The sequence below is a fragment of the Macrobrachium nipponense genome, chromosome 13 (assembly GCF_015104395.2).
Source record: "Macrobrachium nipponense isolate FS-2020 chromosome 13, ASM1510439v2, whole genome shotgun sequence".
NCBI lineage: Eukaryota > Metazoa > Arthropoda > Malacostraca > Decapoda > Palaemonidae > Macrobrachium > Macrobrachium nipponense.
Genome location: NC_087206.1, coordinates 82958017 through 82975516, shown reverse-complemented (window position 1 = coordinate 82975516; position 17500 = coordinate 82958017). Strand labels below are relative to the sequence as shown.

Below are 17500 nucleotides of genomic sequence, written 5' to 3'. Positions count from 1 at the left end.
TTTAAAGGGGACGGCTATATTAAGGCCTGTCATTTTATAAGATAGCGAGATTGCCAAATGAGTACCTACTCTACCTTCTAATGCGTATGTGTATGTATATACTATGTATGTGTATATTTATTCATATATATATATAAATATATATATATATGTATATATATATATATATATGAAACTAAATATATGAATCTAAATAACTATATATCTACGTACACACACACACACACACACACACACACACACACACACACACACACATATATATATATATATATATATATATATATATATATATATATATATATATATATATATATATATATATGTATGTAATATATATAAATCTACATAACTATAGTATATCTGCACTCACACAGCAAAAACATATAGAAAAGTTGTGTATGTGTGATGTGAATGTTTTAGCGAGTCTGTGTCTGTACAATACACACGCATGTATACATACGTTAGTAATACATTCCGCACAGACAGCGCCTCCCTCGTAGGATGTCTGTGTGTTCTTAAAAAGTTCCTCAGAAGGACTCGGAACTGCTTTCTCTATGTAATCATTCTGGGCGACTGAGAAGGACCGGAGTCTTTTAAGCGGCCTCATACCGTTCCTCGTGTTACACATAATGATTGCCACCGGTTACGAGAAAGTATCGCGTCGGCCCTCTCTCTCTCTCTCTCTCTCTCTCTCTCTCTCTCTATCTGTACACACACTCACATACACACACACACGCACACATATATGTATAATGTATGCATAAATATACTATGTATATATATAAGCGAATATACCTCAGAAAAAAGATAGGGCAGCAATCCAAGCGCTTTCGTCTTTACTAAGACAGGTTAATTGTCAGAGAGGGTAAACATCAAAGAGGTAATCCAGGATTATCGGACAATATCACGCGGTCACAAACAGAAACTGAAACGTAGCCATACAAAGTCCAAAAACATGTATAAGACTGAATATATTAGTAATTTTGTTGCATATATTTATCTACAACTTTTTGCAAAGTGAAGGCATCGAGTTTAAATAAACCAAGACTTAAATTTAGAACACTTCCATTATTTGATTGGATGAAACAAGATTCAATGATATTCCTTTTGACTGTGTCATTACAATGGGATTAAAAGCTCTTGCTTGACTCCAGTTAATAAGATGATCTAAATCTCTCATATACGTATGAATAATGCATTCGATACTTGTCCAGTTCTCACAGAATATTGGTGCTGTTTGATTCGTTGTGCGTGTGTGTGTTGTGTGTGTGTGTGTGTGTGTGTGTGTGTGCGCGCGCGTGTGCACGAGATCGTTTTCTACGAATTTCCCTTTTTTTTAACCTTTCTGTTCTATGTCATAATATCACAATTAAAACCTCCGCTCGAACAATATGTGGTTCTTTGTTTGGTTCGCTTTGTTAAATTTACGTCGCAAATCCTCTGGTCAGAGGCGACGCGTTCTTGTTCTCCGGAAAAAAAAAAACTTAAATCAATAGAAAAAAAAAAGAAAAAAAGCCGAAGGTTTAAAAGTTAATAATCGGTATTGCAAATTTTGTATGTAATTCATAGTAAGATTAGCTGCTGCACACGTCGTCCCTGGGCCGAACAAATAAACAAAATCTACCAACAGCAAATAATAATAATAATAATAATAATAATAATAATAATAATAATACCCGTAATAAGAGAAGTACGGTTAACGTAATAACTGTTATAATAATTCCTATAAAGAAATAATGTACCACACAGTCGGCATCTGCTATTCAGTCTTCGTGGACGTGACGGGCTGAAATCTCTCTCTCTCTCTCTCTCTCTCTCTCTCTCTCTCTCTCTCTCTCTCTCTCTCTCTCTCATCAGCGAGTTTCTTAGCCTTTCTTTTCCAGTATCAAATATTATTTTCTTCAGTGTCACTGCCTTCTTATAAGACTCTTCTTTGTTTCGGTCTCTCTTTTAATAAGTGGGGTCTCTCCTTTCTGCATTTCCCTTTACCTCCTCTTACTTCTCCCTATTCAACACTATAATATTCCCTTTACTTCCTCTTACTTCTTCCTAATGAACAACATATTCTTTGGAAGCTTGAATATCAAGTCAGTGGCCCTTTGGTGGGCTTGTTTCATATGAATAGGTTTCATTTTCTGAATAATAATAATAATAATATAATAATAATAATAATTAATAATAATAATAATAATAATAATAATAAATAATAATAAATAATAATAATAATAATAGTGGCGCCGTGGAGGAGTGGGTTAGGTCGTCAATAGACTTAAGTCAAGTTAAGCAACATTGGGGCTGGTCAGTAGTTGGATGGGTGACCGCTCTCCTCGGCGTTGATTCCTTGGGAAAGGATCTTTACCATAATTTCCTCAGTCTACTCAGCTGTAAATGAGTACCTATCCTGATGGGGTAGGGTTCCAGCTATGGGTTAAATAGCAAAATCTCAGCAATGATGGAAAGAAATGAAGGAATAAAACGACAACGACGTAAATGGAACCTCTGGACAACAGAGGAGCTTCGTCCGGCAACCAGGTATTCAACCCAATTGAAGGGGAAGACGTCAGGTACTTGGAGGTCGTCATCCAGCAAAGCGATCACCACAACGACAATAATCAACAGCCTGAGATTGGAGCTACAGAGGCAAAAAGGAAGAAATGGACAAGAGAAGAAAATAAGGAAATATGGAGATGCTACATCAGAAGCCAACCCGACCGGAGGAGAGGATATAGAAGAAGATTGGTCAACATCTGGAATGAGAGGCATAACACCCCCCAAACAGAGCAGAGGCTGGCAGACCAAGTAAGGAACATAAAGAAAAAGAACTGGCTCTCCCCAACAGAAAGAGAAGAACTGGAAAGGGAAATGTCACACGACAACGAATTACACTAAGACGAACTGAGAGACGATGCCACAGAAGACGACAGGGAGGATGAGGTATCAAACAACGACACACGAAGAAACACCGACGAAGTAACAGAGAGGACGGAATGGGTAGAAAAGATCAGACAATGGATGGAGCCAGATACAGAGAGAACAAAGATCCCCTCCATGAAAGCCTACAACACCAAGAAATTAAGGGAGAAAACAAGTGAGGTCAATGAAATAATGGGCATAATACACCACCAGTATCACAGAAACAAATAACTTGACATATGCAGGAGCAAGATTAGTAGCAGAACTGATGGGGATTCGAACACCAACACCACCAGCACAACCAACCCAAACAGAAACCAAAACAACAACCTCCTTAAAAAGGAAAAGGCGCCTGGAAAAAGCAAAATCATGGTGATGAGATCTGACTTGAGTAAACTGAAAGAGATGGCAGAAAAAAGGCTAAGAAGCAAGAAAACAAGGGAGGAACTCAACGAGAAATACAAAGTACAAGAGAGGGGACTAAACAGCACCATAGAAGATGTAAAACAGAGGCTTAAGGCCAAAGCACATAAGATCCAACGGTACATGAACAGGAATAAGGGATACCAACAGAACAAAACTATTCGGAACCAACCAGAAAAGACTATACAGCCAACTAAGAGGGGAGACCAACCACCCAGAAATTCCTGAAGCCGAACCAATGTAAGAGACTCTGGGAAAACATATGGAGCAATCCGGTATCACACAACAAACATGCAACATGGCTCCAGAAAGTCAAGGAAGAAGAAACAGGGAGAATAAAACAAAGATTCACAGAGATCACGACAGACACAGTCAGACACCAACTAAAGAAAATGCCAAACTGGAAAGCCCCAGGTCCCGATGAAGTCCATAGGATACTGGCTCACAAAACTTCAAGGCCCTACACCCACGAATAGCAGGGAACAACTCCAGGCATTGTATCTCAATTCACCCAAGCCACCCAAATGGGATGACACAGGGAAGAACATCCTTAGTACAAAAAAACCGCAACAAAGTAAGGGAAATAATTAAGCCAGTAAACTACATGGCCTATCACCTAGAGCCTACCAATAATGTTTGAAGTTACTAAACAGGTTTATCATCAGTGAAAAGGCTATACAAACTACCTAGAGGAGAACAAACACCAATCTCCCCCAACCGAACAGAAAGGTATGGCAGAAGGAAGTGTTATGGGGCCACAAAAAGACCAGACAACCTCATAGACAAAAATGGTAATGAACGAAAAGGAGAAAGGAAAACCAACCTAAAGCATGGCATGGGGTTAGGACTATAAGAAAGCCTTCGACATGATACCACACACATGGCTAATAGAATGCCTGAAAATATATGGGGCAGAGGAAAATACCATCAGCTTCCTTCCTCAAAATACAATGCGCAACTGGAATACAATACTTACAAGCTCTGGAATAAGACTAGCAGAGGTTAATACAGAGAGGGATCTTCCAGGGCGACTCACTGTCCCCACTACTCTTCGTAGTAGCCATGATTCCCATGACAAAAGTACTACAGAAGATGGATGCCGGGTACCAACTCAAGAAAAGAGGCAACAGAATCAACCATCTGATGTTCATGGACGACATCAAGCTGTATGGTAAGAGCATCAAGGAAATAGATACCCTAATCCAGACTGTAAGGATTGTATCTGTGGGACATCAGGATGGAGTTTGGAATAGAAAAATGCGCCTTAGTCAACATACAAAAAGGGCAAAGTAAAACGAGAACTGAAGGGATAAAGCTTACCAGATGGGAGCAACATTCAAACACATAGATGAGACAGATACAAATACCTGGGAATAATGGAAGGAGGAGATATAAAACACCAAGAGAATGAAGGGACACCGATCAGGGAAAGAATATATGCAGAGACTCAAGGCGATACTCAAGTCAAAACTCAACGCCGGAAATATGATAAAAGCCATAAAACACATGGGCAGTGCCAGTAATTAGATACAGCGCAGGAATAGTCGAATGGACGAAGGCAGAACTAACTCCGCAGCATAGATCAGAAACCAGGAAACATATGACAATACACAAAGCACTACACCCAAGAGCAAATACGGACAGGGACATATACATAACACGAAAGGAAGGAGGGAGAGGGACTACTAAGTATAGAGGACTGCGTTAACATCGAAAACAGAGCACTGGGGCAATATCTAAAAACCAGTGAAGACGAGTGGCTAAAGAGTGCATGGGAAGAAGGACTAATAAAAGTAGACGAAGACCCAGAAATTTACAGAGACAGGAGAAAGACAGAAAGAACAGAGGACTGGCACAACAAACCAATGCACGGACAATACATGAGACAGACTAAAGAACTAGCCAGCGATGACAATTGGCAATGGCTACAGAGGGGAGAGCTAAAGAAGGAAACTGAAGGAATGATAACAGCGGCACAAGATCAGGCCCTAAGAACCAGATATGTTCAAAGTACGATAGACGGAAATAACATCTCTCCCATATGTAGGAAGTGCAATACGAAAAATGAAACCATAAACCACATAGCAAGTGAATGCCCGGCACTTGCACAGAACCAGTACAAAAAGAGGCATGATTCAGTGGCAAAAGCCCTCCACTGGAGCCTGTGCAAGAAACATCAGCTACCTTGCAGTAATAAGTGGTACGAGCACCAACCTGAGGGAGTGATAGAAAAACGATCAGGCAAAGATCCTCTGGGACTATGGTATCAGAACGGATAGGGTGATACGTGGCAAACAGACCAGACGTGACGTTGATTGACAAAGTCAAGAAGAAAGTATCACTCATTGATGTCGCAATACCATGGAAACACCAGAGTTGAAGAGAAAGAGAGGGAAAAAATGGATAAGTATCAAGATCTGAAAATAGAAATAAGAAGGATATGGGATATGCCAGTGGAAATCGTACCCATAATCATAGGAGCACTAGGCACGATCCCAAGATCCCTGAAAAGGAATCTAGAAAAACTAGAGGCTGAAGTAGCTCCAGGACTCATGCAGAAGAGTGTGATCCTAGAAACGGCACACATATTAAGAAGAGTGATGGACTCCTAAGGAGGCAGGATGCAACCCGGAACCCCACACTATAAATACCACCCAGTCGAATTGGAGGATTGTGATAGAGCAAAAAAAAAAAAAAAAAAAAAAAAAAAAAAATAATAATAATAATTAATAATAAATAATAATAATAATAATAATAATAATGAGTGTGCTCGTAGAAACAGCGCGCATATTAAGAAAAGTGATGGACTCCTAAGGAGGCAGGATGCAACCCGGAACCCCACAGCATAAATACCACCCAGTGGAATTGTAGGACTGTGATAGACCAACAATAATAATAATAATAATAATAATAATAACTATTCATATGGAACAAGTCCACCACAGGGGCTACTGACTTGAAATTCAAGCTTCCAAAGAATATTATGGTGTTCATTAGCAAGGAGTAAGAGGTGGTAAAGGGAAATGCAGAAAGAAGAGATCTCACTTATGAAAGTTGATAAAAATAAATCAATAAATTCATAAATAGATAAAAATGTATTAAAGAGCAAGGAGAATAGTATTAATTTATCAGTCGTGATAAGTCCGTTTTCTGTGACGACGGAAAAGACTGTCAAAGAAAATGGGCACTCACTACCCATAGTCACCAGGAGTTAGCAGCGATTACCGAACGAAGATGAGGTAAACATTATCAATGATCACAAGAAATCAAGAAATGCGAACAGGGCATGTGCTGGCATAAGGCCAGCTCAATCAACAACAACTGAGAAAGGGAATAGCGATGGAAAAACGATCATGAGAAGGATTTTTCATCTTGGGATGGCAGACCTTTGGAGTTCTCAAGCTGTACACCGTGTTTTCTAGTCTGCTAGAGAGAGAGAGAGAGAGAGAGAGAGAGAGAGAGATATGAGGAGTTCAATATTAAGGATTTATTACTCGACGGAATCATTTTAGTATAGTGTTATCATTCGTTTATCTTAATTCCTAATTTAATAGAAAAAAATGACTTAATAAATTAATTGTAGTACATTTTGCCGTTAGTTTATACTTATTTCTGTTTTGACAAAAAATAAATCAATAAATAAATCAAATTGAATTTCAAATTCATAAACGAATCAACTAAGTCATTTTAGTATAGTTTCACCGCTGTTTTATCTTAATTCCTAATTCTAAAAAAAAATAAACGAATACATTTTTTTCATTTTTATTTCTATTTTTTTTTATTTTTGTAGGACCTAAGCAAAATTGTTAAATTGTACCGATTTTATCGTTTCATAAAACCTGTAGGGTCAGAAAAATTTTCAGTAATACCAACTAAAAATGTAAGAAATGGGAATTGGCAACGCTTTCCCTCGAAACCATGTAGGGTCGAAGTAAAAGATAATAGAACTATATAAAATATTCCCTTCTTGTCTCTCACTTTTAGTCGTCACCTTGTCTGTCCTTTTACTGTCTACCCGTCTGCCCATCTGTGTCAATAATACCTCGGGTATTTAGGAGAGAAATATTTGCAACTAAAATACCCACAGTGACCCTTCGCAAACGATTCGGAAACAAGGTCAAGGGAAAGTTTAATGACGATGTATTTTCTTTTTTTTTAAGAATGGGTGTAATTTTAATCTTCCAGCAACCCCCAAGTGAAAAGAAGTCCGTGCAGGTGCTTCTAGATTATTGTTATTATTATTATTATTAAAAGATGAACCCTATTCGTACAGAACAAGTCCACAGGCTCCAATGATTTCTAAATAATACGGCTTTCATTTGAAAGAAATTACAGAAGAAAATAGGAAATAGAGAGTAGATTATTATTATTTTATTATTATTATTATTATTATTATTATTATTATTATTATTATTATTATGAGAAGATGAACCCTATTCGTAATGAACAAGTCCACAGGCTTCTATGACTTCTAAATAATATGGCTTTTTTTTTGAAAGAAATTACAGAAGAAAATACGAAATAGAGTTAGATTTATTATTATTATTATTTTCTTATTATTATTATTATTAATTATTATTATTATTATTAGAATATGAACCCTATTCATATGGAACTAGTTCACAGGGTCCAATGACTTGAGATCCAACCTTCCAAATAATACCGTTTTCATTTGAAATAAGTTACAGAAGAAAATAGGAAATAGAGAGTAGATTTATCATTATTATTATCATTATTAATAGAAGATGAATCCTATTTATATGGAACAAGACCACAGGCATCAAAGATTTCTAAATAATATGGTTTTCATTTAAAAGAAATTACGGAAGAATATAGGAAATAAGAGTAGATTATTATTATATTATTATTAAGATTATTATTATTATCAATTATTATTATATTATTATTATTAGTTATTATTGTTATTATTATTTTATTATTATTATTATTATTATTATTATTGATTATTATTATTCAGAAGACGAAACCCTCTTCATATGGATCAAACGTACAGGGGCCAATGACTTGACATCCAACCTTCCAAATAATATGTCGTTCATTTGAAAGTAATTGCAGAAGAAAATAGGATATATAGAGTAAATTATTATTATTATTATTATTATTATTATTATTATTATTATTATTATTATTATTATTATTATTATTATTATTATTATTATTATTATTATTATTATTCAAAAGACGAACCCGTTTTCAGATGGACCAAGCCTACAAGGGTCAAGACCTGAAATACAGGAGTCCATATAAAATAGCATTCATCTGTAAGAAGTTACAGAAGACGACGGGAAATGCACAAAGAAGAGATCAATTAACGGAAAAGGAAAAAAAAGATAAATCAATAAATTACCAGACTCATGGATGAAAATATCAATAAATAAGTGAAATAAAAGGTGAAATGTTTCAGGGTCGCAATGCATTGCATCTCCGCTTCAACTCCTCTCAACAGAATGATTCTTTTACAGATCAGTAATTCATTTGGAAGCTTTTCTGAAAGACGGCAGAATGAAAGGAAATAATTCACGTAAAAAAAAACATGACTATCACATTCTGACCAAAGTATGTTATATATTCTGAAAAAAACATTCAATCTGGTGCGAGTGTACATACATACATACATACATACATACATACATACTACTAACATACATACACACCACAACACACACACACACACACATATATATATATATATATATATATATATATATATATATATATATATATATAGATATATATACATATATATATACATACATACAATGTATATAAATAATATGAACATATATAATATATATATATATATATATATATAGTGTATATATACACACACACATATATATATAATATATATATATATATATATATATATATATATATATACATATATATATACATATATATATATATATATAGTAGTATATATACTATATATATATATATATATATATATATATATATATATATATATATATATATATATATATATATTAGTATACTACAGTATATACAATAATATATATATATATATATATATATATATATATATATATATATATATATATATATATATATATATAGACTACGCACATTAAATTGTAAAAAATAATCATATTGCAACAGCAGTAAAAAAAATTATCAAGAAAAATCCAAATAATTATACTTATCTATCTGAATAATAACAATAATAAATAAAAATAATAATACATACTCCTTGATCTACGCAGATGAGAGAGAGAGAGAGAGAGAGAGAGAGAGAGAGAGAGAGAGAGAGAGAGAGAGAGAGAGAGAGAGAGAGAGAGATTTCCGTCTAGAAACATTTCTTCATTCAATTTAGAAAAAAATAATATTAAATACTTCTTGATTTACGTAGATGAGAGAGAAAGAGAGAGAGAGAGAGAGCGAGAGAGAGAGAGATTTCCACCTTGAAACATTTCGCCAATCAATTTAGAAATTAAAATTCACGAATGAGATTTATCTAGCCCTATATTTTTGTAGAATTCCCCCCCCCCCCCCCCCCCCCCCCCCCCCCTCACTCACAACCCTTTTTTTGTTTACTAAAACAAATCATTTATTCTTCTAGAAACAAATTTTTTTATTATCCTTAATAAATACGCAAACTCATGAGAAACATACCATTGCTTATAACAGTTACTGTTATGCGTTTTTGTCTTTATTTTTTTGCTATTAGTATTTAGGATTGAAATGTCAACAAAGATATTTTCCTATATTGTATCTTGACTGGTCGTATATAGCCTTCTGTAATTAGTTTATAGCTTATTAAGTCAATATGTCGGCTCTGCAAACAGACTATCACTACATCCACTATTTTGATAACGATTTCAAACCGACGTAGCGCTTGTTCTGCGCATGCGCGAGATCATTTTATAACGAGCGCGCATGAGCTGCAATTTTGTTCTATCGTAGCGCCAAGTTGATCAACAAACAGATGATAAACTCTTGAAGTATCCTTCTTTAGGGCTCTAGATGCGACCCCCTTCATTCCTTTTACTGTACCTCCGTTCATATTCTCTTCCGTCCATCTTACCTTCCTCAACCCTCTCCTACCAATTGTTTCATACTGCATCTACTAAGTTTTCCCTATTACGTCTTCCAAACCTTTTCCCTCTCAGGTTCCCTCTCAGCGCTAAATGACCTCATAAGTCCCAGCGCTTGGCCTTGGGCCTAAATTCTACAATATTCAGATAACATGTTCTAATTTCACAAACCAGTTGTAACGTTACGCGTGGGGCAATAATTTCTTTTAAGGCTCAATAAAATAAAATGTCAGCTCTGTTCTGCCTAAACAACGGATTCATAGTTCCCACCCGGATTTTTACTCTTTCCCATTTTTCTTCTTTTATTTCCGTGGCGCTGACATCTAAACACAATCCACCATAATTCCCGTTCCGTCTGTGGGTTCTATACAATGCGCTCCTCTCCGACTCGTGGCTTGCGCACGCGCGCGCTCGTCTTAACTCGCGCTTAAACGCCAAATTAATTCTTTGGAATGGACGCTTCCCTGTAAGGTTGTCCCATAAGAAAGGTCTTGATTTCAATTGCTGTTGTTTGTGCTAGACGAGGAGAGAATGTTTCCTTATTTTATGTCCCAAGTAGGTTGGTAACAATTCTAATGATTGTTGCTTAGTGAATTTATATAAATATATATATATATATATATATATATATATATATATATATATATATATATATATATATATATATATATATATATATATATATATATATATTATATATATATATATATAATATCATATATATATATATATACTATATATATATATATATATATATATATATATATATATATATATATATATATCGAGCTACAAATGTAGCTCGATATATGAATCACGGTAATATGATATGACTTATATATATATATATATTGAAAGACACTTGTAGTTTAATGTTTGTGGATTCATATATAAATGTATGTATATATGTGTGGAAATACATTCATATATACGTACATACATCCATACATTACGTGGCCGTTTGGATATTCACCGATATAATTGGTCTTTGTGATATCGATGAAGAGATTCGCCTCAGAGCCATTTAGAAAATTACCGCTACTCTATATGAAAAAAAAAAAATGTAACACTGTGAAATCCTCATACGGCATATCTCGTTGTTTAACCTAGTTTTTTTCACCAAATTATCCCCACGATCACCTATATCATAATTACTAATTATAGTCCACAATAATCCCCATCATAATTCCTTTTTCTGCATTCATGTTATTCAAAGTTTTTCGTTTTTCGAGGTTTCGACAACGGTAAAAGTAGAGTTACAAGGAATTACAAGGATTAGGATGTCTCAAAAGAGTTGTTAGTCCATCCGAGGAGACATCGTGTGCTTACTTATTTGTAGGAGCAGGTTTTACTGTGCATTCACAGTGTCCTAATGATTTTGTCTAGCTTTCTTTTAAACTCTTCCACACTGTTGCTGTTTGCAACTTCTGGTGGCAGTCTATTCCACGTGTCCATTATTGCTTGTCTGGTTTTCGTTTAATGTAAATAGGTTACTGTCTTCTTTTGTTGTTATGCCTTTCAGTATTTTGAATGTTTCTATTAGTTGTCCTCGCAATCGTCGTGTTTCTAAGCCATACATGTTCAGAGAAGAAATTTGATTGCGCGCAAGAAATTAAATGTCTGACAGTGTAACCAAACTTTGAAAAATAACGGTAATATAAAAGAGCATCGTCGAATCTAGTTCCGGAGTTTGGGCGGACTTACTCTCTTTCTGCGTACTTATATACAGAGAGAGAGAGAGAGAGAGAGAGTTGACGACAGAAATGGGAACTTGGAGGCTATTACCAAGTACGCACTGAATATATATACACATACATGTACATGCATATATATATATATACTATATATATATATATATATATATATATATATATATATATATATATATATATGAAAATATATATGTATATATGTATATATACTATATATACATATCCCTATATACATATATATACATCGAACTACAATTGTCTTTTAACATCTAATTCGCTCTACCTCGGAATTAATATATTTTCATATACGTTAACCGAAGGGGAATTTTTTTAGTTGATAATAATATTGTCCTCTCGTGGGTTTGGTCGAACCCACGAAAGGACGAAATTATTATCAACTAAGAAATTCCCCTTCGGTTAATATAAATGAAGATATATTAATACCGAGGTTGAGCGCATTGGGTATTATTAAAGGACATTTGTAGCTCGATGTATGTGTATGAATCACGGTGATGTGATAAAAAAATTCATATATATATATATATATATATATATCATATATATATATATATATATATATTATATATATAGACATATATATACACGTTATGTTTAAATCATCAATCAAATTATTCCCGATTCACTCATCGGTCATGACGTCAGCTCAAGATGTAATAGGTGGATAAAGTTGATTTTTCTTAGTATAAAAAATATCTCACACGGACAAAGTTAGAAGCGATTAGAGTAGTGGATTACTTCCGTTTTGCGTCAAGTAAACAAAATGACGGCAGTATATATATATATATATATATATATATATATATATATATATATATATATATATATATCAAGGCAAGAGCTAAAAAGTGACTATAACAAAAAGGGAGAGAAAAAAAACGTATGAAGATAACGACACAAACATATGTACGTATATTATATATATATATAAACATATATGCATATACAAACACACACACACACACTTATATATACATACATGCATATATATATATATATATATATATATATATAATATTTATATGTTTGTGTGTGCGTGTGTGTTTACGTATATACGGAAAATGTCAGGGTTAACATAATTCTTGGGTATACAGTATAATTATAATTACGCATTCTGGTGCACATCCATACCCATATAATCGAATGCATGAACATGCATATGAATATGTGGATACATGAATATTCAAGTGAGTATGAGGGGACAAAAAAAAAATTGAAGCAAATCCCTCTCATTCATATGGCTTAACTTTATGTAAACGTCCCTTCCTAATGAAGTCAAAAGTTAGAAATAAACAAAATTCTTTTCGCAATTCGACTCAAACAATCTATTTTATAAAGGAGAACTCGCTGAATTATTACTCGGATGGACTTGTGGATATGTTAATAAGTGCATATTATAATTAACAATCGGTCGCTTTGCAGTATTATTATTATTATTATTATTATTATTATTATTATTATTATTATTATTATTATTATTATTATTCAGGAGATGAACCCTGTTTAAGTTCACCAAAGGGGCCACTGACTTGAATTTCAAGCTTTCAAAGAATATTAAGATGTTCATTCGAAAGAAGTTAACACAAGGTAAAGGGAAATACAGAAAGATGAGGTCAGTTATTAGAAAAACAGATAAGTTAGCAAATTCATACACAAATACAAAAAATGTAAGTAAATCATTAAACTATACATCGAATTGGATAAGGGCAGTAATGCGTTGCAATTGTATTTAGAACTCCGGAGAATCTTTTAACTTCATCGGACGAAATCTTTAGCGGACGCATTTTTATATCATTATTTTGGACGACAAAATCTGTTTCCTTTTCTCAGTCAATATCTATAGCGGACACATTTTTTCATTTTTATTTTGGACGTCAAAAGCGGTTTCCTTTTCTCATTCAAAATCTATGGCGAACGCAATATTTAATTTTTATTTTGGACGTCAAAAGCGGTTTCCTTATCTCATTCAAAATCTATGGCGAACTCATTATTTAATTTTAATTTTGTACGTCAAAAGCGGTTTCCTTTTCTAAGTCAATATCTATAGCGGACGCATTTTTTAAATTTCGATTTTGGACGTCAAAAGCGGTTTCCTTTTCTCAGTCAAAATCTGTAGCGGACGCATTTTTTAAATTTTTATTTTGGACGTCAAAAGCGTTTTTGCAAAATCGGTTTGCTTTTCTCAGTGAGAATCACAAAAAAAAAAAAAAAAAAAAAAAAACACCGGTCCGTCATTCAATAATAAATCTGACGATCAACGAGTCAATTCTCAACAAAGTCTCATTAAACAGTTCATCCCAACAATGGGTGAAAATGTCACCCGCTGGTGATTTGCGAAGCAACCTCGCTGATCCAATCTCTCAATTGGAGGTCATTACAGGTTAATTTATCCTTCGCAGGTGCGGTTCTTCACTGACTTCTAGAGTAGAAGAAGAAGAAGAAGAAGAAGAAGATAAGATGAAGAAGAGGGAAACGAAATCTCTCACACTCACAATACTTACGATTTGATCAATAGCCACACCTGAGATAAAGGCCGATTTCATAACATCTATCAGAATCTGCTTTTGTGTGTTTGCGTTTAACGAGGCGACGACCGTGAGCCACCCGCGCAAACATAGGCGCCTCAGTTACGTACAAATAGAGCTACGTTTGTTCACGCGTGGATGCGAGACCATTAACAGACAAGAGATAATTTGATAAGAGAGAGAGAGAGAGAGAGAGAGAGAGAGAGAGAGAGAGAGAGATATTGGGGGGAAAAAATAATCGATCTATCTTAAAGAGAGGAGGCGAGATTAGCGGAGGGATTAACTTTCTTAAGCTGATGGACGTTCGTCATTTATCTCCGCGAAATCGAAAGTAGTTTCCGTATGAAAGACGACTTCTTTTCTAGGATAAAGGCCATTAGAGATCGTTTCACCTCCCCCCACCTCACCGCCACCCCCGCCCCCGCCCCCTTCCCATCACCGTAAACACAGGCACAAACACAAAAGCTTACGAGCAATACACAGGAGTCGCCGTTGATTCAACAAAGGCGTCTATTGATAGCGTTGTCTTTTGATGGCGTTGCGTTATCTCCAACTACGCGTGAAATCGTCTGTCGCACAATCATAGCTGCGAGAGAATTTGTGCGTGTGTGTGTGTGTGTGTGTGTGTGAGAGAGAGAGAGAGAGAGAGAGAGAGAGAATCTGAACGACATCTTTTATGACATCTTACCCACAGCAAATACCCGGAAAAATGCCGTTCGTTCGTTTGGCGTCCTTTTTTTTCCCGTTTTGTTTTTTCTTCCGAATTTCCTCCTCTCTGCTGTCCTATTCCGTTCTTTTCCCCAAATTCTGGCTTCTTCCTCAAGGGCTGCTTTGAGCCGGCCTCCTTTAGAAAGGCGCGAATTGTCTCGCCCTCGAGGAGGCAGGAAGGCCGAGTTAAAAGAGAGGAGGTTTTCAAAAAGAGTCTTCTTCACACAACACTTGGTTCACGCACACAAGGGAGATTCAATACCTTCCTGTTTGAGGAAATACACGGAAGGTTCTGTCTGCTGATTACGGCGGAGAATGTGTTACTGTCTGGCAAACACGAGCGGCGCTCTTCTTGTTGGGGGTCCCCTCCAAAACCTGCGGAGTCACACCCGGGGCCTTTTCCATACCCCCATCATACCCGCATACCCGGCCTTCTCACCCCGCCTAATACCCACCACTCTCCGCCGCCCAGGTGTCGCTCGCTGGGCAACTCTCTCTATCTCTCTGTATCCTTGGGGAGGAGGGGCTTATAGGGGGGAGGGGCTTAACGGGAGGGGAGGGGGAGGGGCTTGTGGGGAGGAGGAAGAGGAAAGACCAAGAGACTATCCTCCCTCCCCCCCCCCACCAGGATATAGGGCCCTAAATCTCGTCGTCTGTCTCACCATCGATCAACTCCGTTTCGAGATCATAAACGATTTCGCCCCCCCCCCCCCCCACACCCCCAACCCTCCACGATAAAGCCCAGCTCCCCCTGGGGTGGACGGGGAGGGGGAGGGAGGTGGGTTGGGGGGGGGGGAATAAAAGCGAGAGTCATCATCATAACGTTTTGAATCGGTTCGATGTCGTGGCATGAAGCGTAACCGTCGGGGGAAGGAGGAGGAGGAGGAGGAGCCTCTGGGTGATGGAAGGTGGACTCGGTAGACGAAGGGGAGGAGCCTAAGAGGGCTCCGGGAGCCACGCCCCATTTATAACACCGCCCCCTCCCTTCCCCTCTATTCCTGCCATCCCACCCCCCTGGCACACCGGGTCCCCCGCCTGCATTTATTTGCGATCGCATGCGGTACAGTTGTACGATTTAAACAATGCTCTAATCACAGTTTACACGTCAATCACCGTGAGTGGAGGTGACAGTTCACATCCCTCTCTCTCTCTCTATCTCTAACTCTCTTCGCTTTGGGAATTCGCCCGGGGGGCCAGCTTCAGAATTTTCGAGGACCATCTGCGATTTGGAAGAAGAAAGCGGCGGCGAAAATTATGATGTTTTCTTTGGACGAATTATTTCCGTCAAGAAGAACCCAAGATTTCTTGAAGTGGCTCCCGACTGAAAATTAATTAAGGGTTTGTGGTGATTATGTTTAAACCATTTTAGTGTAATTGTATTGGAAAAACTATAATGAGAGACCGAAATGGAACGTCGATAAGAGGAAAGGTCGGCATTTAATTTGCAGGGAAGGAAAACTAGATACTTTTTATCTTTCGTTTTACCTCCTATAAGTCGACAGTAGACACCAACGTCTGTGAGAGTATTGTTATATGAATTATTAGGGTTTACGGATATGAGAAGTGATCATTTAAAGTGCGTGTATTGTAGTTCCCAAGAGCATCCTGAAAATAGTGCTTACCAATACAAAAAATAAAAAATAAAAAGCTCTCGGCGTGAGGGCGGTAGAATGTTGGACGTCTGTGCAAGAAACAACAACAACAACAATAATAATAATAATAATAATAATAATAATAATAATAATAATAATAATAATAATAACAATAATAATAATAATAATAATAATAATCAAATGAACTCGACCTTCTTCTAGGAGACAAACACAACGGTTGTGAACACTTATCAAAATATGAAGTCTACGCACTGCTTAAAATGATTTTGCGCAAATTGACATTGAAAGCACTGCGTACAAACTTTTATTACCCCCCAAAAATTACAATTTCTTTTAATCTCGCCTCCTACTGAAATGTGGCGGAGTTTGCGTATAATGCGGATGTGGTCAAATTTCGATCTCCAAATATACTCTTCTCTGCTGTTATGGCTGCTGGCGTCTACTTAATTTCAGGTTTATCGGTTTTATTTCCTATTTCCTCGTGTTTATTTATTCATCACCTCTTCCTA

The 17500-nt window shown here is 36.2% G+C and overlaps 1 protein-coding gene across 2 annotated transcripts in view; it reads right to left on the bottom strand.

Moving 5' to 3' along the window:
• The window catches only part of LOC135225507 (transcription factor Sox-8-like), a 35644-nt gene extending 19823 nt beyond the window's left edge, over positions 1 to 15821 (bottom strand). The window contains exon 1 of one of the 2 annotated variants that reach the window (XM_064264793.1): positions 15359 to 15821. The gene's annotated coding sequence lies outside the window, so the exon portion shown is untranslated. The remainder of the gene's footprint in view (positions 1 to 15358) is intronic. The other variant, XM_064264794.1, reaches the window with a different exon arrangement.
• Positions 15822 to 17500: the final 1679 nt, after the last annotated feature.